This window comes from Cavia porcellus, unplaced genomic scaffold (assembly GCF_034190915.1).
Source record: "Cavia porcellus strain 051 isolate PalLab524CR breed Dunkin Hartley unplaced genomic scaffold, mCavPor4.1 scaffold_2, whole genome shotgun sequence".
In the NCBI taxonomy this organism is placed as follows: domain Eukaryota; kingdom Metazoa; phylum Chordata; class Mammalia; order Rodentia; family Caviidae; genus Cavia; species Cavia porcellus.
In genome coordinates, this window is record NW_026947485.1 from 3332393 (window position 1) to 3356407 (window position 24015).

At 44.3% G+C, this 24015-nt stretch overlaps 1 protein-coding gene across 2 annotated transcripts in view; it reads left to right on the forward strand.

The window, feature by feature from the left end:
* The window catches only part of Sema3e (semaphorin 3E), a 259856-nt gene that overhangs the window by 222224 nt on the left and 13617 nt on the right, over positions 1-24015 (forward strand). The window lies entirely within an intron of this gene.

Genomic DNA, 24015 nt, shown 5'->3' on the forward strand with positions numbered 1-24015 from the left:
GTGTGGCTGAGGGGCAGCCATTCATGGGGGCCATAAGCAACAAGAGTGAAGGGCAAAAGAGGAAAGCATGCCTACTTCCTGCCACTAAGCTATATGCCAGCTCCACCCCTGGGTGGGGACAGTACTCACACAGCCAATCCCAGTGCTAGAAAATGAACCAATCACAGGTGCTACATTCAGCCACCTCCATGACTGCATGAGACCTGGGGAGCTACCTAGACATATACTATAACACTTGGGATCTCAAAGATCAACATCTGTGTGGAAACCAGCAAGAACCCGTGCCAGGGCTCTTCAAGCTGCTCCTTGCATCTCCAGGGCTGAGATCCTCCTCCCGTTCACCTTCAGTGACAGCAATGGAGCATGGAGCCCTTCTGGTGCTGGGAGGTTCTGACCTCCTCTGAGGATGCCTGTCTCTACTTCCCTGTGGTGGAACTGCTCTGCTCCTCAGGCTTCCTAGGGTTAGGCTGAGCCCATCTAATGACCCAGGATAATCTCCCAGTTTCAAAGTTGTTATGTTAGTTATATTTGTAAAATCCCCTTTGCTGTGTGACATAGCATACTCAAATATTTCAAGACTAACATGTGAACAGCACCAGCTCCCCAAAGATCCATGGCCTTGCCAAATACAAAACACATTAACCCATCTCAGGGTCACCAAAGGTCTCATCCTGTTATGGAGTCAGCTCAGATGTGCCACATCCTGCGATCTAAATCTCCGGGACCAGGTGCTCATGAAACACTGCATGTGGTTCATCATTCATGCTCCTGGGCCACATTTCTGTGCATCCGTGGGCCCAATGGACTTAGCAACAAGTGAGCTCATGGAGATAAGACAGGACGGTGGGGGAGGGGGGGATTTACAAGGGTTTCAGCTTAAACAGGGAGAAAACTGCAGGTGAAATAGAGCCATCAGTGCCTGCCAGCTTCCATCATCTGACCCATCCTCCTTCAGAGGGGCCCCAAAAATACATCAAAAGCAAAGACATGGATTTTTCTCAAATAAATATGTACACAGATAATTCAGCACAATCTTAACTTATAAAATAATTTTCCTGTTCAAACCAGAATTGCATCATCGAAAAAGACATGAAATGGGTTATTGTACCATAAAAGTCTACTGGTTTATTGAAGTTCCAAGTACATGGTGTGCTTTATTTGGTAAAGGACTCGTGGTCGGGGAGTATCTGGGGGTGAGTAATGAAAGTGAAGGTAAAAATGCTGGGAACAATAAGTACTTTATATTTGTGAGCAATTTTTATTTCAGATAGTCACATACTCCAAGCAGTACCTAAAGCAGCACCAGAAAACAAACCCTCTTTAATGTAGGTACCTTGTGCAGGGAAGAGGGAACCATTAGGTGGCCCACAAGTCCCTGAAATCACGTCTCAGCCCTTTGAGCAACGTGGGAAGACTGCTGGTCCATGCTTGGTGAAAGTTTCTTACAGGCAGGAACTGCACCTTTTTCACTGGATCCAGTTCTAGTTAACTACTCACAGGTGCAAAATAGCTAATCAGGTCATAAATGAATGAATCCACTCAGCTCTCAGTATTGAGAAGTGATTCATGAATATCTTGAAATTTTAATGCATTTTTGTTCTGACACAAGATCTGTCGTTTTCATTAATTATCGAAAGAATCATCCTCTCAGAGTTCAAGAAAGATGCTACCATTGTCCATCAACCTACAAATCAGCCAGTGCTGTTAAGTGACTTTCTAAACGCAAGTTGAAGATTCAGAATAAGAAGAGAATCCAAACCACTGAATTTTGCACATGCTTATAAAGGGCATAATGCTTCCCCATCAAGTGAAAGTTACCATGAAGTATAATGTAGGTCTGGATAAAGCCTTAGAATAGAAACACAATCAATAAAACTTTGCGTTGTCTGCAGCAATCTCTTTGGGTCTCTCAACCCATCGTCCCTCAAGCCTGAAGTAAAGACAGAAAGCTTATTGAATGACAGTGAATGAAGAAACTGGCCAGAAAATAAATGTCTAGACTCAAGTGACAAATGTCAACAAGAAGTCCTTGAAATCGAGTGGCTATTCCTTGTCCTGTGTGAGTAGAAACCCCCAGCAAGGCAATTCCGGGCCTGCCCAAGTCCACAGCAGAGCAAGGCTGTCCACGGCTCGGCAATCCCGGGTTCCCCTCTGCAGCTTCAGCACGGGCTCTAGGTAACCAGTTTCTACACAAACAGGCACACAAGACGTCACCCAGAGGAAGACATCTGCTCATCCACAGTGTCATCCACACAAACGCCTCCAAAAGACGTCCACATGCCACGGCCAACACCCACATCGGGAGACCTGGCAAAGGCAACTTCCAACCGTACGACAGGAACAGACTGGGAGAGGCAGCTCGGTGGGGAAAACAGCGGGGCCTGCTGCAGACATCATGTGTGAGCTAAGAAAGAATGGATGGACTATGCAAATTTAAATCTAAATTAACAACACTGGAGTGAGACAGGCTCTTCTATCTCTTGAAGTGACAATTTGGAGAAGCAATTCGCTGATTAACAATGGAAATTTTGTCAAGATATTATACACTTGGATGATGAAAAAGATCAATGATTTTGTGCACATTCAAACTTCTGCTACAAGAGTTTATCACAAAGTGATGTAGCAAATCGTAAGACTCACAAGGAATGGCAGCAAAGAAGGAAAAGTATTGACACCCCAAAGAGCATTCAGAGGTTACATGTTATAAAACAGAGAGAGAAAGAAGACCTTTCTTTCTTGTGCAATCCGTGAAACACAGCTGGTGGACCAGGAGCCACTTCTGGAACTCTCTGAGGTTGTTCCCAGTTGACTTTGCCCACAGTGTCGGGGTAAATCCATCTCAGGAACTCCAAGACCGCAGAGCCCCGGGGCAGTCCCAGCAGTCTGAGTCAGAAGGCCTGAGCTCCAGGTCTCCTTTGGGTAGTGAAGGAGGAAATCAATGCTCCTCCCCCACTCCTGTGTGGGGAAGCACATTCCAGCTCCGCAGTTCAGCACGGGGAGGGTGGATTGTATGTCATGACTCCGTATATTTACCATTTTGACCTTATTTCATCCTGTAAAAGGAATTTCAATGACTTTTCAAATCCATTGACGAATTTCAATGAAAGGATCATGTTAAAATGTCTTCTGGAGAAGAAGCAAATTCTTTAGTGTGGAAGATCAGCTACCTTTAACATTTTTTATAGCTTTATTGACATATTGCTGGATATATTCAAAGCACATATTTTGGTGGATTTTGGCATGTGTGCCTCTGCTAAACCACCACAATCAAGATAGGCAATGAGTGCATCACACCTCAAAGTTTTCTTTGCATCTTTTTAATTAACTCCTCTCCCCAGTTCCCAACTCTCTAGCAAGGTAACTATTCCTCTGTCTCTTGACACTCTCAAACATTTGCATTCAGTAGTGTGGTATATAAACAGAAACTCAAACTATGCTCTTTCTTTTCATAGTTTCTGTAACTCAACATAGCTATTCTCAGATTCTTCCAAAATTTTTTCACATTTCTATACTTTACTCCTTTAATTGCTAAGTAGTAAACCCTAACCCTAATGGGCAAAGAAAAACAGATGATAGGTGGACATTGTAGTTATTTTTATTTTTTGACTGTTACAAAAAAGTTTCTTCGAATATTATATGCACAACCAAGTATAGACATATGCATTTAACTCTCTTAGGAAAATACTTAGAAGGGCTATTTCAAGGTTATGTAGTTGATGGATATTTAACTCTTAACAAGGTTGGCAAATGGTTTTCAAAGGAGATTCTATGATCCCACTTCTCATCAGCAAAGTGTCTGAGTCCCTTTCCACTGTTCCTCATGGACATCTGGCGTGTACAGTCCTGTCAGTCAGCCATTCCGTCAGGTGCAGAGCCGCCTCTTGCTGTAGTATTAACTTGCATTTCCCTAATAACTAATGTTGCAATGTTTCCTTCGGAAATGTGACTTTAAATTTCTTTCATGCTTTAATTGGGCTGGTTTCTGTCTTATTACAAACCTGTCAGATTTTATATTTTAAATAGAAGGCCTGAGATATAGACTCTAAATATTTTTCACAATCTTTGGGTGTTTTACTTCATTTTGGTATTAGTGTCCTATGAGCAGAATACTTTGTAAGGGCCCAGTTTGTTGACATTTCAAGATATTTTTGTTGAATTTAAGAGGCTTTTGTTGTTGTTAAACACAAAGTTATTTAAATTTTCTACAATGCTTCTATTGAACACTTTATAGTCTTTGCTGTTACATTTAGATTCATAATCCATTTGAAAGTAATTTGCTGTGTGCTGAAAGATTTATTTCTTTACAAATGGCATTTGTCAAAAGACAATTCTCCCACTGAAGTTGCCATGCACCTCTTGATGGGGACGAAGAGCTACAGAAAGTTTATGTGACTCAGTCAGCTCACCCCCCAGACTAAGCAGCAGGTTCCTGCCCCGAACAGGGAGCACTCTGCAACACAGAGCTTTGACTCCAGGCTCTGACATTCTGTCAAGTAAGGATGCCTTGGATTTGCTAAGAATGACCTTTAAAACGATGATGGCTTGCAGTGTGGACCACGAGCGATACTAATTTCACCAATCAGACCCATCTGGCTGGGCCGCAGATTTTAGGGCAGAGGAGGAAGCACCGACAGAAAAGCGAAGTCTGTTCAGCTTCGCAGCGGGACCCTGGGGGAAAGTCTGGCCTTGGCTGGGCGGCTTGAAGGGACAGCAGGACTGTGCCCCTAGGGGTAAGAAAAAGAGTGGGAGATAAACCCTTTCGTACAGTTTTTCTAATCTTTATTTTGCCTCATATTCAAGAACAGAGATGAACCTTAAAGCTGCTTTCTCTACGCTTTCCTGTCCCCTGCGGTCCACTTCTGAACCAAGGTCTTTCCCCCTCTCTGTGTTCTGGGTCTCAGCTGAGTCCCTGCAGGCAACTACGATTTGGGGAGAAATCACATAAAAAGATTCCGTGGGCCCAGTGTCATCCCACGTGGTCTGTACCGCCATTTCTGAGGGATGCAGCCCTTTTAAGTCATCAAACTACTTCGTCAAGAGTCCTTAAAATCAGGTATAAATGGAAGCTCACTGTATCATTTTACTCCATCAGGACTGATGTCGCAGACACATTCTGGGTAGCAAGCTGAGAATTAGGTTGGAGTTTATTTTTAAATGTGAGAATGTCTCATTTCTTCAACTAATTAAATCCACTAGAGGAGCCACACTTCAGAACACTGTGAATTGGTTTATTTCGGTTTGTGGTGTCTGTATGTAGACTTGCAGTCAAAGCATTGCCAAGCTGGAGACCTAAAAACCACAGTCCTGCTGCCACATTGAGGACAGGGCTCCTGGAAACAGAAAAAAACACAGCATACTTTGAGAGACTCCACGCAGGAGCACAGTGAGGCCTGCTGAGGGCACAGATCTCTCGCTGCAGAGGCCCCAGCCCGCCAGCCGGAGGCAGGTGGGCACTGTATTTGATTCACCACAGTCTCTCGGATGTAGAAAGCTGTCTCTAACCGTGGACTGCCCCAGTCCAGGCAGCTCGTACGAATCTCCTGTCTCTTGGCAGCATGAGAGACAGATCACAGATGGATTTTTTTTTTTTTTTTGATTGAGGGAACATCTTGAATTCATGTCACTCGCCTTCTTGTTACTCTCCTAAATCTGTCTCTTTGTGCAGAATGAAGGTAGGACTTCCGCACGACCTGCCCTGCCTGCACGGTGTCCGTGCGTTTCATGCTGTGCACCGATGGGGGACGCTCACTGCAGTTCCCAGCCTTCCTCTTTTCTAACATCCGCACTCCATCTCCTGCAGTGTGACGGGATGGAGATTTAAATCAACTCACGTCACTCCCTGAGAGCACCAAGAACGCGGTTTCTCTGCTGTCCTTAGCAACACCTGGCTCTGATCACACAAACCTCCCAGAATCTGGTATCAAGAGAAACCCTTTTAAATCCCTTTGGACTGTATTTAGTGTGCTGGTGACTCTGGCCTTTTGGACACTCAGCCCCGTGGACACCAGTGGCCGCTCTCAGGCTACCACAGGCTGCCTCACACCCAAGTTCCCCAGGAAGTCAGGGCTGGGCCCCGCGGGAAGAAACCTTCAGGGTCTGGGCTGTGGATCTCTGTGAAAGCCCCATCTTTGTGTCCATTTGTGCCCTATGCGGTTCACTGAGTAACATTTCACTGTCCCCCAAGGTCCACACGACTCAGCACCCAGGATCCTGGTGCTAAGTGAATCTGGGCTCTGGCTGCACTGCTCAGTCCATGCTCAGCCCAAATGCTGACGATGTGTGGAGTCCACTTCACCCCTTCTGCAAGTTTCCTGCTTCATGTCCTTGATGCCCCTCCTGTCTTCCCACAGGGAGTGCAAGAAGCTGTGATAATGTTCTTCACCCGTGGGGAACTGTGGACTGTGTGATGTGGCCAATGTCAGACCCTAACCTCTTGAGACCTAGTGTGCTACCAGGTTCTTTTAATGACACCCAGGCCCAATGAAGCGTATGGATAGTTTGCAAAGCAACCTTCTCCAACTCTCCCATCTAGGAAATGGGTTCTTCCACCCGAGAGACTTCTTCTAATTACGCTTCTTTCCAGGAGCTGGGGTTTTAAAGAAACAGAGAAAATGGTTCCCGCCTATTATCTTACCCTACTTACAAGTTAACAAGACAGTCTGTTGTCATCACAGATACTGGCAGAAGAAGCAAGGTCAGAGCAGTAAGTAGCATGAAGACATGGGATCTGATTGCTGCCACCACGCCAAGGTCCCTGGAGAGGACAGAGAATGTCCCAGAAGAACACCAAGCACACAGCACTACAGACTCAGCCTGAGGGCTGCTTCTGCCACCCAAAGGTTCATGCCTGCTGCGTGCAGCCCTCTCACATCTACCCAGACTCGGAGCGGCCCTCAAGCCAGAAGGAATGGATTTCTCCTTGCCTTACCCTGTAAAGCACCCCTCTCTCTCATGGGCCCCTCGCACTAAGATTGTGCAGGACATCAGCACGGGAGCTCTTTCTGCGTTGTGGCAAGTGCTCTCAGCAGCTCCTCCATTTCTAGCTCTTCAAAGTTCTAGAGCCCCTGGGAAGTGTGATTCAGCTCCGGGGGACAGGAGACAAAGGAGTGTTAGGGAAGAAGAGTGACCAGTCTCCAAGCAGGGCTGATGCACCCACTCTTCCACCGACCAAGGGGTGCGGGAGAAACGCGCCTCGTACGGTCGAGGCCCACTTGAGAAGGCCGCTCGGTGGACATTGGTCGCCACAGGGAAAGTGAAATCATTCTGTCTAAGATCCGGAACTTCGGCATCAAACTCGCCTGCACTCACCACATCCGTCCAGCCCTGCATTGAGCACCTGCACCCCAGCAAACAGGCGCAGCAGGAACAGAAGGCCTGAATCAGAGAAGGGGGAGGAAATCATCTTAGTTTGCACTGAAATTATCCTCCCTGTAGAAAGCCCTCAAGACGCCACAAAGAACAGTGAACACCATTGCGGAAGTAATAGATAAATTCGTTCAAGGTGCAAGAAACAAAATTTAAATAGTTTGCATTTTTATACTTGAACAAAAAACTGTCTGAAAAAGACATTAAGAAAATGACCCCAGGAACAATGGCACCAGAAAATAAAGTAAATATAAAAATGAAAAAAAGCATAAGATAATAAATTTCAATTATGCAACAGATGCAAATCCTGGAAATATACAAACAACCATGTATTACAGTCTCTCGGGTGTTCTAGACACTTAATATTTGCCACAGAAAGTGTCCTAAAGTTCTCAGCACACATGCATGCACACTCATGCACACACACAGAGTAACTATGTGAAGTATGCATGTGCTAATTACCCTGATGGTTGTGGATATTTTACAATTAATAAAATATATCAAGTCATTGACTTTACTCATTGAATATATACAACATTCATTGTCATCTATTCTTCCATAAAATTTAGAAAAAAATACAATAGGAATATATGTATAACCAGGCAAAAGACTTGTACACTGAAAACTACAAACATTGTGAAACACATTAAAACAGATGCAGGTAAATGAAAAGAGACCCCATGTGAATGGATTGGAAAGAGGAATTCATATTGTTAAAGTGTTGAGATGTTTACTTTGATGTAGTGCCACAGATCTATTTTTGCTTTTGTTTTCTGTGCTTTTAGTATCATACCCTGCTCCTCAAAGCCACCACTGGGTTTAGAGTAAGCCTGGAATTAGATGGTCCCATGAGGCCTCCCACCCACCCAGGCTCTCCCTGTCCCCAGCAAACAACTGGCCAGATGCACGGGAGGGTGCATTTGCTGCAGGCAGAGGGAAAGACGCCCTGGCAGGGAAAGGGAGCTGGTGAAAAGGCCCTGGTGGCCGAGGACAAGGAAAGGACCTTTCTGCATCCAGAACTCCTGGCTGTCTCTCCTTCCAGTGAGCAAGGCCTCGGACCTCGCCCCTGCCTCTCACAGGGCATCGTGCCATGCATAAGCTGTTTGGCGCTCTGCTCCTGTACGTGAAGGATCAGGAATGGTGACCTCCCTGCCAGTGAAGGGCTGAAGGAGGGCTTCCCGACCGGCCCTGTGTCCAGCACCAGAGCGAAGTGAGTAACTAAAGGTACCAGGTTCCTAACTGGTCCCAGGTAGTGCTTTTCTGGCTGGTTCTGTAGACAGTGTCGATGGTGTCCGCGCAGTGGAAGCGTTCCTCAGCCTGTTGCCCTGTCTTGTGCCCTCTCAAAAGCCCGAACTTGAAATACTAAAATAGAAAAAAATACCCTAAAATTCATGCAGAACTGCAGGTGACTCTGAATAACCAGAGCAATCCTGAGCTCTGGCTGACCTCAAGAAGTACAAAGCGGGGGACATCACATTTCCTGACGCAAAATACATACTTTTAAAATTTTTGCTTTTATTGGTACATGTTTGCAGTACAGAATAATTTCATTCCCCCTGGGGAGCTGGTGCATGTGTAAAACACGTCTGTACTCTTGTTGTTACCCCGTCCTGTCTCCTCTTCCACAGCCCTCATTGCTTGGGCCCCTGCCTTTTTCAAAACATATTCTAAAGCCATGGTGATTCTGGCATAAAATAACCGTTCTAATAGGATAATACTATGATTCTGAGTTGAAACACAGACTAATGAAGGGCTGAGAAATAAGTGGCTACTGGTATTCAAAGATCATGCTAAAAATATGCATGGGAAACAGAGGGTCCCTCAGTGAAGTGTGCTTGGAAGGTGGAGATCCGGAAGAATGAACGGGGTGCTGTCATGGTTTATGTCTGTGTCCTCCAGGCCTCATGAGTTTGCTTTGTGCATTTGTGATGCTTCATTGTCTAGTGCTTGGACTGATGGTGTCAGTGCTCCACCCACAAAGGGGTGGAGCCAGGATGTGATGTAATGGCAGGTAGAAGGTGTGTCTTGCTCTTTGCTGGTTCCTGTTTACTGTTTGCAGCCGCCATGAACTGCAGCCCAGCCATGCCCGCCTGCCTTGGAGGCAACTGAGTGTGGACTGAAACCGCCAAAAACTGTAAGAAATAAACCTTTCCTTTCCCAACTTGGGCTTCAGGTATTTTGTCTCAGCAACGAGTAAAAAGTAACTAAGACAGAATTTAGGAACCAGCAAAGAGCGTGAGGCCTGGGGGCCACAGACATAAACCATGACAGGCGCCCATCATCTGGATGCACTCCACTGCATCCGAACTTCTAATAGGAGACCTGACACTGTATGATGTCTGGGAGTTGACATAATGGAAAATTTCCTTCGCATTTGTCTTGGCAATGATTTATTGGGTATGATACCAAAAGCACAGAGAACAAAAGCAAAAATAGATCTGTGGCACTACATCAAAGTAAACATCTTTTTCACACAAAGGAATCATCCGCAGAGTGTTGAAAAAACTATTGATAAACTGTGGACCTCAGAAGAGGTTAAGTTCCAAAATAGAGGGGGAATTCCTTAAACTCCAACCAACAGCAAAAGTCCATCTCATGTGAAAACAGGCAGGGGCTTGTGCAGACGTTTTTCCAGAAGAGACACAGCAATGGTCAGTATGTACATGAAAAGACACTCGGAACTGCTGGTCACCAGAGAAACACCAATCAAAACTACAATGTTGACATCTCACCTCCCAGATGGAGGAAACATTAAAGCCAGAAGTCGCTGAGACCAGCCGCCCTCTCAGGACACATCTGCAGGCGGGTACTCGGTGTGGAGCAGAGGCCTGGGCGCCCACCCACACTCACTGCAGCACTGGTGAAGACGGCCAAGGCATAGAGCCAAGCCAGGGCTGTGGGCCGACGGTGGGTGCAGAGAGAACGTAGCAAGTGTATACACCTGAGAGCATCACTCAGCCTCCAGCACAAGGAAGCCCTGACTGTGCCCATATCCACGAGCCTGGAGCATGTTAGCCTATGTGAAATAAGCCACCACACAGAAATGCCATGTGTTCCCTCCTGTAGGAGACACTGAAAGTGGTCCAACATGGCCAAGTAGAGGGTCAGATGGGGTCAACAGGCGTGGGGATGGAGGAAGACGGAGAGATGCTCAGCACACCCACGGCTCCGTGTGTACACGTGAGCAGAGGCAGCAGCCTTGTGTGTACAGCCATGCCTATAGGGGGTAACAGGAAGCAGTAAGCGTTTCAAATGTGCTGAGCATTGGCCTCCTTCTGCATGTTCCTTCCACCAAAAAGAGGGGTGAAAGAGGGGAGCATGAGGAGAGTTGGGTGGCAATGGATGTGTTGATTACCTTGACTGTGCTCAGGCTGTACACGTAAGTTCACATCACCAAGTCACGCACACTTACTATGTGCATTTCTCTGTGCACCATTTACACTTTGGTAAATCTGGAAGAACAAAAGAATTGGGTGAACAAACCAAGTGTCCTCACACACTGGGTCATGGAGGTCCAGAGAGGAGGTTCCAGCTAGTGGCTGTGAGAGGGTGTGGTGTTAGCACCCCGAGGGAGTGTGAGGAGGGTGGCTCTTTGGTCGACTCTAAACAAATCACATCTTCTCTGTTTTCTTGTTTATGAAGCCCGACAGAGAGCCCTGACAGCCTCTTCTGCCTCAGAGGTGTAATTGGCAGCTCGTCCTGTGAGGTGGGAGATTCCAATGTAAAGTTAGAACGTGCCCTGTACTATTGAAAACCGTTCTCCAGTTGTGGTTTGTGTCTGGATTCTCCCCAAGGCTTCATGCAGTCATGGGGATGTGGCTGACTCATGAACTTTCTTGTGAGAAAGAAGCAAAATTCTATCATATTTACACCTCTGTATTTGGTGGCTCCATTATTTACAATTTAAATAATGCCTTAGTAAAGAGTTTTGAGGAAATGTGAGCCTATCGTGAGTGTAACAGTGTCCATCTAAAACGTCCCCCGCCTGCTCATGTGTGTGGGTCACGGAGGGGTGCCGAGCCTGCAGTGGACCCATCCCCCAATCACAGCTGACTGTGCCGTGGGTGGGCGGGGCCTGGTGGAGGTGGTCACCAGGGTGTGACTTGGAAAGGGGACTCTTGTCCCTGGCTCCTCCCTTCTCCTGCTTCCTGGCCGCCTGGCTTGAGCAGTTTTACTCCTCCGTCCCTCCCTGCCATCCTGCTTCTGCCCAGAGCCAGCTGACCCAGGCCTGAGCCACAGGCCAGTGTAAACCTCTGCTCCTTTAAATGGAATGCTTTGTCCAGTGAGAGAAGAAATTAAGACAATGAATGAGAAACAAAAGGCTTCAGCGGCAAAAATAACACCGACCATCAGCACCAACCCTGGGCAAAGGGTCCTGCATCTGCGCTGTCAGGCAGAACCTCACAGCTTCCTCCTCTAGGCTGGTATCAGAGGTCCTGAGCTCCTCAGCAGAAGCCTCTCTGCCTCCTCCCGCTGAGCTTCATGAAGGGCACCTCTTAGATAACTAACTCTCTCGCCCTTCAGTGTCAGCCCTCAGTATCAAGCCCTGAGGACAAGTGTGCTATTCGGCCTGACATGAAACCCTCCTTCATATCCCACCAGCATAACTTAGTCTCTCTGCCGGGCATTTTAATTAAAATCACCAGTGTTCTTATGACTCCTGGAGGAGAGACAGATCCTGCGACTTCCAATCCAGTACCCCTCTGCTCAGATCCATTGTCTCCTTGGGAGTTAGCACTCAACAAATGTTGGCAGAGCAAACGCTGAGTAATGTAACTTTCCCAGGAGCTGTGGTTCTTGCAGACGCCCCTAGCCCAGCACAGGGTACCTCAGAAGACCCGTCCGATTCTCCCAGCAACTCTCCATGCTAAGGTTTTGCTACTTATCTTACAGATGTGGACATGGGCTTGGTAAGGCTCGGGGGTCCTCCCATGACCACAGAAGAGCAAGAGTTAAAACCCAGTAAAACTGAGTCCAAGCGCGGTGTGCTGGCACACCCTGGGAGGCTGAGGCAGGAGGATCACAGGTTCAAGCCAAGCCAAGGTAACTTAGCAGTTTATGGAGATCCTGGCTCAGGAAAAAAGAAAGATTTTAAATGAATCAGGGAACTGGGATAGAGCTCAGTGGAGAGATCGTAGGTTTAATTCCTAGTATGGAAAAAAATTTAAAAGGCTGCCTCCACAGTCCCGGATTTGACTCACTCAGCACTGGACAGGGCACGTGAGTGTCCAAGCAGAGCATGTCCAGGAGTGGGCTCAGACCCCAGACTCACTCCACAAACTGAGAGCGGTGAGCCTGCGTGGCGAGGCTGCCGACTTAGCCCGGCTGCTTCTGTTTCCAGCCTCGAGCAGGTCATGCGGAGAATCCACAGCATGAACAGAGTTGGATGCCTGTTTCTGGGGTCGGATGTCAGTCTCCCTCCACTGGTGAGGTCACACATCTGGTCTGTATTTGTGAATATGATTCATACAGAATGGAGTATATTTCAGGATCCTGCTTCTTCCCTTGTGTTTTTCCCTGGGAAACGTTTTGAAGTAGATGTTTCATAGGTTTCCACCAATCCGTCATGCCACTTTTTTCCACAGAGGGTCGTCTGGTCCTGTGAATACTGGGGAGCCAGCGATCTCAGGCGTGGGGCAGCGCTGCTTGCGCTGTGATTTAATCAGCGGGTCTGGCCTGGGGTGTCAGAGCGACCAGGACTGGGACCAGCCGCTTGGTCCAGGTTTCATAATAGAAGGGGCACGAACTAGATGCTGGGTGCTGACGGTGCCCGAGGCTGCAGAGCAAACGGAAGGGAAGGAAGGGCTGCTGCGGGGTGTGATTCAGCCCTGTGAAATTCCCCGCCTGAGCAGCAGAAGTGGAGGAGGGCGATTCTGACACCTGAAGCCGCCCCTTCACTGCACCCGAGCTGCACAGGAGCGGCCTCCTGTCCATCTCTTAGGAGATTCAGCTCAGCAATGCACGGTCAAGGGTCTCCGCGAGATACGGAGATTCTCCGGCTTCGCACCTGGCTGCAGGATTCTCCCTCCTCTTGGCTGTAGACTTCGGTTTTTCTTTCTTGGAGAGACTTAACCTTAGTGTGTCGTGTGCCTCTAGCACAACTGTAGTGTTCGGTGCTGTCTACTGAATCGAGTTTTTCAAGCACCCCTGTGTCACCTCAATCTTTGTATACCCTTTTATATCCATGTTGCATGTAGAGATAAATACAGGCACTGAATAATGAGAGTGAACAATGCTTCTCTTTTAAAAAAATATTCTGAAGACTTTTGCTATTAGTAGATCAGTGCTGTTCTTTGTACCCTAGCTGTGGACTTCCTACTGAAATAAAATTGTTTATATGTGGGCAATTCAGACCTTCAAAACAATGATATCCATGGTTCAGTTTAAAGTTTAAATTTTTCACAAATCCTTATACTCAGAACCACTTTATGAACTTATCACATGTTCATGTAAATGAACTCAACGCTCTGACCCGCACATCAAGTCCTGACGTTGGCATTCCAGTGATTCTTTGGCATGGGTCCCTAAGTTCTCTTCTTCATATTTTAGGTACTCTTTGTCCATAGAAATCATTTACATACTTTGGCCTGTTCTGTAACATAAGAATGTGATAGTTGCTACTTAAATCTTTTACTACTATTCTGAGAAATTCATAAAAATAGATCTAGTTCGCATTCAAGTTGCAGTGGTAAGGATATTTATTTTTGGCTAGTAGGTTGCATAAATATTAAGATGATAACTCTTACTGCATTGTAAAACATTTACCACCCCTTCACCACATTTCCCGAATGGCTGGTGTGGGCGACACCTGGCCCGTGAGGAGGAAGGCGCTGAGATCCCCTCGAGGAATCAGAAAGAGACCAACATGATCCACTGCCTATATTTTTATGTCACTTACACTTTTATGTTACATAAAAAAATCCTTCAATGGCTGAAGCTCTAACTCCTGGGGTGAAATGAAGTCCTTTCATCAGCTGTCGCTCACTGTATAAACCTGTACACGTGTATGTGTGTTTATGCTAGTGTACTTACCTTAGTGCCTAAAATCAATCAGATCTCATTTTTTCACTTCTAAGCGAAAGAAATGCTTTGGGGATCAAACATTTCTTTTATCTGAGGGGCAGTTGAGGCGATCAGAGATTATTAAGACAAGATATTTCACGGAGAAGCTATGGACTGACCCTGCGAACGCCACCCCTTAGAAGCCCAGCTTGGACAGGGCTGTCAGCTGTTGCCCTAGCCAGAGGGCACGCTCATGTGTGGACACCAAGGGGTCCCTTTACTGGGTAGTGGTCACGACCACTGGGTTTCACTGGAATTGGGAACATTTTGCATCACTGAGGGAGGCTGGTCTCTCCCAGCCCTGAGACTGCCTCATGATGAATTCTGTGCTGACAGATTTTCTAATTGCAGCCAGAAGATTTCTAATTTGCTCTTAAGTGTGGAATTTGGAGTTTACATTCCAGAAATAAAAGCTACTTTAGCACCTGCTCTTCAGCAATCTATAGATGGAGGTCTGTGACATGCTATCTTAATTGGATTCCTCTGAACTTCCTGATGGGAGCAGTCTGAAAATGACTAGTGTTTTAAATAACCGTGGAGCCTCTTTCTTTCTTCTCCCTCCCTTGCTCTTTTTAAAAATAAAATTTAGTGTTTGAAGTATCAGTTCATAAATATTCTATATATTTTTCACACTGACTTCGTCTGGCTTCATTTTCTGACCTATATCAATTTTTCAGAATGATCACCTGATGCTTTGAAGCAGTCAATATTAGTATCCTCAAAGAGGGAGAAAAGCAGAAGCGAGTGGAGAATGCTACTCGGGGAGCATGGGGGTGCCACATGTATTAACCTCTCTCTGCCTGCAATGCACGGCAGGTGCAGAGCTCAAGAACCCAGCTCTGTGACATCTGAGTCCGAGAGGATCTTCCCAGACCCACAGCTAAGATGGCCCTGCAAACCTGGCTGGGAGGAAAGGAGAAGATCTAGACAGTCACGCAGATGCCTCTGCTAGGGTAAAGCGTCTTCTTCTAATTCCCAGGTCCTCAGAGATTTCTGATTCCGGGATGCACAGGCTCTACCAATGAAGTAAGCTGAAAAGTCCCCGGGAGGAAAGGGCCCCTCCTGCCCTCAGCTACTGCAGTGGAGGCCTAGGGATGGCATCCCGACACACTTGGACCAGAAGCACCTTGCAGAGCTGGTGGATAGCGGTGGCCGCTGTCTGCCATGTGAGATCTCAAGCACTTGCTGACAGAGTGAACCCAGCTGGAGCTTTCAGGTGGATCTGCACTGTGGATTTGGTTCTGCTCTCACCTCTGGAGAAGCAGTTTCCTGAGGGCTGAGCACAGACTGGAGCCAGACTGAGGGGATTCAAACCCTGCTCTGCAGCTCAGTAACCACAAAACTTGGCCAACTTGTGCAGCCTTTCTATGCCCCACATTCCTCACTAAGACAAGGGCGATGGTCGTAATTCCTGCCTTGAAGAGATGCTTTCGTGATGATGGATGTTACACAGTCCTAAAACCCTGCCCAGACTGTCATAGTGGAAGCCAAAGACCATAAGGTTAAAGCAGTGCCAATGTCGGGAGATGAGGACAGTGTTTAGGTTAGGGAGCCAGGTGCTAAGGAGTGGGATCTTAGCTGATGCTCTGACACACAAGAAATGAAACTGTGGGACACCACATGCATCCCAGCTAAGGAGATGACAGATTCAGACACTGGGTGAGGGGAGGCCAGGACTGCTGTGAGTGTGACACCAGGTGGGCAGGCACCAGGCAAGACATGGAATGGAGTAGAGGCCCAGGAAGGGGACTTTGTCGAGGAGCCCTCAGGGCCTGGCAAGGAATTTCATTACCAAACCTCACTGATGCAGGTGCAGGAAAGAGCAGTGAAGCCAGCTGCTTGCAGAAAAAGGGAGAAAACAGAGATCAGACCCGGTGATCAGGTCACGGGTGACGTTGGCAGAGGGGAGTGGCACGCTGCTGTCACAGTACCCACGGCCATGGGGTCACAAATACGGTGACTCCACTGTCACTACAGTCAGGATGAAATGAGGATGTTCCCCAAGTGGGTCTGGCCTTGCTAAGTGCTTTACATGTACAATACCCTAAATTCTCATGGAGAATGTGTGAGATCACTAAATATGTACTGTGAGGGACTACAAAATAGATTACCAACTAGAAACATAATTGAATGTGGAGAAAATAAGTGATTGTGGCACTGACCACCACATACGCCTCATTTACACCCTTCCTGTCTATGATTTTCTGTTTTTTCCACTAAAAACAAATGCACATATTACAGTGCTCTTTGTCTGGTAGGTCAGTTTTACTATAAATGTGTATTTATAGAACAATAGCTTTCCTATGGAGAACGCTACAAATACGGAACATAAACTAACCATTTCTCAATAAATTGTGATCTGAATAACTTGAAAATTGTTGTCAAATGTACCCAAAGTATCGCAGAAAGGCTCAGCAGAGCTAGTATAACAGGCAGTGGAAGCAAGCATCGGCTCTTCTACGTGCAGCCTGGAGGTGAGATGCAAAGGTCAGCGGCAGCCCGAGGGCAGTGGCTGTGACCCACGGACGTGGACGTGGACGTGGACGTGGACAGAGGAACCAAAGCCACGCCGATCCTGAGCACAGTGCAGCATGAAGAGCAAAGGGTTGTAAGGACATTTCCTGGGGAAGCTGCAGTACTGCAGAAGAAATAAGAATACAGCCAGCAAGCAGCCAGAGCTTCCCGACCGTCTTGCTGTTGGAGGACACTCACCCAGGACGGATCTGAGCCATTCCCAAGTGACACGGTCCCAGCAGGGGTCAGCACAGCCAGGTGTGTTTCAGTGGTTCCACTGCGGACAACCACATGAGACTGTGGAGAAGGAAGTGACCTATTCACAGTGAGAGAGACAGCTGGGGAGCCCGGCAACTATTTCCACAATTCTGACTCTTTGAAAGAAAGTCTTCTAGATACAATGGCTCAGTGATCTGTCTCCTGTAATAAATTTAGATCCTCATGATGTCCAAAATCATGGCATTTTTTCAGCATCTCCCCTGCCCACCTGCCCAAAGACATTCTCTCTTGATTTATGACTTCTAACATCTTTCATTGCTTTCTGCTATGGTTTTTTTGTGTGTATTATCTTGCACCTGTGAAGCCAAGGTGCATACTTTCTCTCCAAAAATGCAATACATTTTGTCTTGATAAAACAAGACCACATATTTCACGTGTGGGAGACACCTGTTTCTGACATATATTTAAAATTAAATTTTCACTCTGATAAAAACAGCATCATGCTGACAAAATTGTTCATCCCCCCAAAGTAAAACACCACCGTTTTCTCCTGCTGATTTATTGACCCAATCTGTACCCCTCACAGGAAAACCAAAACCAGGTCAGGTCAGCCCAGAGGGTACCCTGACATTAAACATCCAGAGACCTCACAGGAAGGACAGCTCTTTGCTCCCTGGACGACCAGCTGCCTGAGTATTTCATGATATTTCTGTGGCATGGGTCTGTGATGTTTCTCAGGATCAGAAAGCTTGTAATTATAGATTACAGAAGACAGAAAGGAGTTGGAGATATTGTTCTGTGTAAATAAATAATGAGTCATCATTAAGGGAATGTAGAAAATTATTTTAGCTTTTTGAACAAGAAAATTTATCAATAAAGAATCCAATTAACAAATGTGCTACTTGACCACACACCAGGGGTGCCTTCCAGCTAGCCACAGAGTCCAGAGGTTCTGAAGCCCCCAGACAGACACAAGGCCCTGGGAGCATCACACTCCAGGGGCATGCTCCACCTAGCACCTGGGTTCCGAAGGTTCTGAACTCCACCCAGACAGGCACTAGGCCCCAGTGACGTACACCAGGGGTGCTCCTCTGCTAAATGCACTGAGGATCCAAGCTCTGCCCAGCCCAGCATTCCAGAGCAACCCAGCACTGTACATCAGAGCAGCACCCAGCCAGCCTCACAGGCCACAGACCGCAAGGCTCTGGTGCCATAGTTCAGGGGTGCGCCCTGCCCACCCACAGGGATATTGGGATTGAAGCTCTGCCCAATGCGGTGCTCCAGTGCTTGGCCAGCCACATGCGTCCCAGAGGAAAATGACAAAGTGACAGAGCAAGATACAGTCTCAGTCCTGCAGCCAAAGAAAACACTCTCAGGAGACGCTGAAATGGAGCAGGCTGGAAATTGCACAACTGAACTTTCTGAATTGATAACAACTGAGGTAAAGAAGCAACTCCATAAAGCTATAGAGAACATCAGATCAGAAATAATATATCAGGCAAAAAAGGTATGGCAAACATGATAAAATGATGTATGTACCTAAAAAAGAGCTACATAAAAAGTAGAGGAACATAAGAAAGTGATGGAAACCTTGAATGAACAATATAAGGCAGAATTAGAATGTATGAAACAGATCCAAAGGAATATTCAGGAAGTTAAAATTCCATTGAAAGCTTGCAAAACCACTTGAATGAAGCTGATGATGGATTCTCAGACCTTGAAGACAGGATGGAAGCTTACAATCACCAAAGAAAAGATCTCTTAAAAATAACGAGGAACCAGGAGACAACAATTCAACAGCTGCAAGACAATGCAAAGAGGAATAATATAAGACTGATAGGTGTCAACGAAAAAGTAGAGGTCAACACAAATGACATGTGAAGACCACAAACACAGGAAGGGAATCTGATATATAGATAAGGGAGGCATACAGAACCCAAATTAACAATAACCAAAATAAATCTTCACTCAGACATAATAATTTGGATATCAGAAATTGAGCACATGAACAGAATACTAAAAGCTGTCAGAGAGAAGAAACAGACCACCTATGTAGGAAAGCCTACAAGAATCATGGCAGACTTCTCAAAACAAACCTTCAAGTCAAGAAGAGCTTGGAGTGAAGTATTTCAGGTTCTGAAAAAAAACAACATTCCACCCAGATTGATGTACCCTGAAAAACTATCTTTGAAAATTGCTGGAGAAATAGATACTTCCACAACATAGAACAACTGAAGAACTTCATGACCACCAAACCAACAATACAAAGAGTACTGAAAAGCACTCTAGAAAGAGACAAAGATAACTACAATCCCAAGGACAGCAGCACATGGAGGCCACTAAACAGGACAAGCAAACAGATAAAGTAGGAAACCAACAACAGAAAGATAACATGACCCTGATACGTCAGTACATATCAGTTACATCCATCAATGTAAATGTTCTCAAGTCACCAATAAAAACAAACAGACTGGAAGAGCAGATTAAGAAACACAATCCAACCATACACTATACACAATATACTCATTTAACTCAAAAGGAAATTCATAGACTAAAAGTCAAAGGATGGAAAACAAAACTCCATGCAACTGGAACCCAGAAAAAAGCAGGGGTAGTCACCTTGTTTGCAGACAATGTGAACTTCAAACCAAGAATGATCAAAAATCACTACATACTTGTCAGGGAAAACTTGAAAAGGAAGAGATTACAATCACAAATGTACATGCACAAAATATGGGAGCACCCAACTATGTAAGACAAACCTTAATAGACATGAAAAATCAAATGAACAATAATATAGTTATAACAAGGGACATAACCCATAGTCATAAAGAGATCAAGCAAACAAAAAATCAGCAAAATAACAGAACTGAATCAAATTTGCAAGCAAATAAGCTTAGTAGATGTGTACCGAGCGTGCCACCCAAAAACATCAGAATACACATTCTTCTCAGCTGCATGTGGGCCATTCTCTAAAATAATCATATACTAGCCCACAGAACATGCTTAAGTAAATGCAAAGGAAATGAAATAATTTGATACATATTATCTGACCATAATGCAATAAAATTTGAAATTAATGACAAAAAAACCCAAAAGAATGCCATAATCCTATGGAAATTAAATAACACTCTCATAAACAACCAATGGGTCACAGAGGGAACTGAACAATATCTATAATCAAACAAAATGCAAATATGAATTGCCAGAATCTGTGGTACACAATGAAAGCAGACCTCAGAGGGAAACTTATAACACTAACTGCCACATCAGGAAAATGGAACAAATAGAGATAAACAACCTAATGCTGCATCTAAAACATCTAGAAAAAAAGCACAAGACAAGCCCAAAGCCCAAAGAAGGGAAGAAATTACAAAGATCAGAGAAGAAAATAATACAAAGAATTAAGGAATCAAAGAGTTGGTTCTTTGAAAGAATTAAATAAAATTGATAAGCCCCAGCCAACCTTATCAAAAATAGGAAGCAAAAACTCAGACCCATGCAATAAGAAATGAAAAGAGTAAAATCATTACAAAACCTCGTGAAAAAACCGAAGGTCATCAATCCTTACTTTGAAAATTTTACTCTCGTGGGTTCAGGAACACAGAAGAAATGGACAGATTCCTAGAACTGTATAAATTATCAAAGCTGAATCAAAAGACATAAAACTGTTCAATAATCCAATTTCCGTTAATGAAATTTAAAATGCTATTAGAAACTTACCAACAAAGAAAGGCTCAGGTTCTGATGGATTCACTGCTGAATTCTACATGACATTTAGGGAAGATCTAATGCCAATACTCCTCAAACTCTTCAATGAAATTGAAAGAGAAGCAATTCTCCCTAACTCATTCCTGAAAGCAAGTGTTACCCTAATACTCAAACCAGAGAAAGACCCAACCAAAAAATAAAGTTATACACCAGTCTCACTAATGATCACAGAGGCAAAAATCCTCAATAAAATACTGGCAAATAGAATGCAACAAGTCACCAGGAAGGTTATATGCCATGACCAAGTGGTATTCATCCCAAGAATTCGGGGTGGTTCAACATATGCAAATAAATAAATGTAATACACCATATCAATAGAGCCATGGACAAGAGTCACATGATCGTCTTAACAGATGCAGAAGAAGCTTTTGACAAAATCCAACACTCATTAATAATACAAAAAAACCCTACAGAAAATCAGAATAGATGTTCTCTGCCTCAATCTGATAAAAGATATATATGATAAACCAACAGCCAACATCTCACTGAATGGACAAAAACTGAGAACTTTCAACCTAAAATCAGGAACAAGATGAGGATGTCCATTATCACCTCTCCTATTCAATACAGTTTTAGGAATATTAGCTAGAGCAATTAGACAAGACAGAGAAATAAAAGGAATAAGGATAAGAAAGGAAGAAGTTAAATTATTATTTGCAGATGACATGATACTCTACATAGAAGACTCCCAAAACTCCATTGAAAGACTACTAGATGTAATAACCAAATTAAGTAATGTAGCTGGATACAAGGTCAGCACTCAAAACTCAATAGCTTTCCTATACACAAACAGCAAGCTCACCGAGAGGGAAAGGAGGGAAGCCACACCCTTCATAATAGCATCCAAAAAAATGAAATGCTTAGCAATCAATCCAACAAGGAAGTAAAAGATCTATACACTGAAAAAGGAAAGTGAAGAGGATTTCAGAAAATAGAAAGACATTCCCTGCTTATGGATAGGAAGGACAAACATTGTGAAAATGGCCATTCTCCCAAAATTGTTATACAGATTTAAGGCAATTCCAATCAAAATATCACTTGCATACCTCACAGATAATATAGAAATCATTCCTAAAATTCATCTGGAACCAGAAGAGACCTAGACTAGCAAAGACAATTCTGGAAAACAAAGATGAGGCAGGAGGCATCACAATCTCCAATTTGAAATTATATTACAAAGTTACTGTGATAAAATCAGCATGGTACTGGAATAAAGACAGACCTGAAGAGCAATGGAACAGATTAGAAGACACAACCACAACTACAAACACACTCAGCTACCTCATCTTTGACAAAAGGGTCAAACATGTACATTGGAAGAAAGATATCCTCTTTAATAAATGATGCTGGAAAACTGACTCTCCATATACCAAAAACTAAAACTAGACCCATGCTTATTACCATGCACTAAAGTAAAAGTGGATCAAAAGTCTAAATATTAAAACAGAAACGCTAAATCTGCTGGAGGATAAAGTAGGTAGAAATACTGACGACATAGGAGTAGGCAGAGAGTTCATGAACAAAAATCAAACTGCACTGGAAACATTTCCCAGAATCAACAACTGGGATCTCATATTATTAAAAAGTGTTTGCATGTCAAAAGAAATTTCCAACAGAGTGAAAAGAAAACCCACAAATTGGGGGGGGGGAACCTTAGTTAACTGTCCCTCAGACAAAAGGCTTCTGTCTAGAATATATAAAGAATCTTTTAAAAATATCAGGCCCCCAAAATTAAAGAATCCAATCCAAAAATGAGCATCTGAAATGAATACACACTTATCAGACAAAGAAATACAAACGGCAAATAGATATATGGAAAAATGTTCAACATCAATGGTCACTCGGGAAATGCAAATAAATACAACACTGAGATTCCATCTCACCCTAGAAAGAAGGGCCAAGATCAAGAAGTCAACCAGTAACAAATGTTGGAGCTGTGAGGAAGAAGGAGCCCTTCTCCACTGTTGGTAGGAGTTTAGGCTGGTGCAACCACTGTGGAAATCAGTGTGGAGATTCCTCAAAACTCTGGGATTAGAGATTCCATTTAACTCAGCTATTTCACTTCTGGGCATTGTCTCAGAAGAAGGGAGAATATCACATCACAGTGACATTTGTGCATCCACGTTTATAGCAGCACAATTTGTAACAGCCAAATCTTGGAAACAACTCAAATGCCATCAATGCAGGTATAGATAAAAAGGTGGTGTTTTTATGTAATGGAGTACTTGCTCAGCTATAAAGAAAGATTGCACTGAGACTTTTATAAGTAAATGGACATGATTTGAGACCTTACTAATAAGTGAAATAAATCAAACTCACATGCATAAATACCTTAGTGTCTCTTTAGTGTGAGAAACTGGAAAAGTATATATGACTCAAAATCTACAGTAAATACTGTGAAGGGTAAGAAACTGCTCAAAGAGGAACAGTAATCGGGATAGGGGAAAGCAAGATAGAAGGAAAGGAAAAGGAAAAAGCCAAAATTGTGTGTGTGTGTGTGTGTGTGTGTGTGTGTGTGTGTGTGTTCACACACATAAGCTAGCTAAAATGACTATATTTCTAGTTGCATTCGTTACTGGAAGAGTTAACATTCATATGTTTAGATCAATTTTACATGTCTATATCTTAATATAAGCAACCCTTTAAAGGTAACAATACGTAATATTACAACCATTGTCAAATTCCTGACATCTTGTTTTGTAAACCTATACTGTTACTGTATTGGGTTTGTTGTTGTTTGTTTGTCTCTTTTTATTTTTCTTTTTTGTATCTTCTCTTAAATAAAAAAAAAAGAAGCAAAAAAAAAAGAAAGAAATCTGCTACTTGATATGCCTGAGTTATTGAAACATGCCTAACCCTAATAACTGCATCTGATATTTTCATTCTAAAAAGATCTTACAATTTCCATCAACTAGTAGAAAATCACACTAAACCATTTTATCTTCTACCACAAGCAAAAATGTCACAGTTTACATCACAAAACAAGGAGGCATTGATTATTGCTGCTGATTGCTCTAAGATACTAAATTTATTTTTAAAATCACTTGAATTCTTAAAGACTTTTTCCCCATTCTCAGAGCTGAC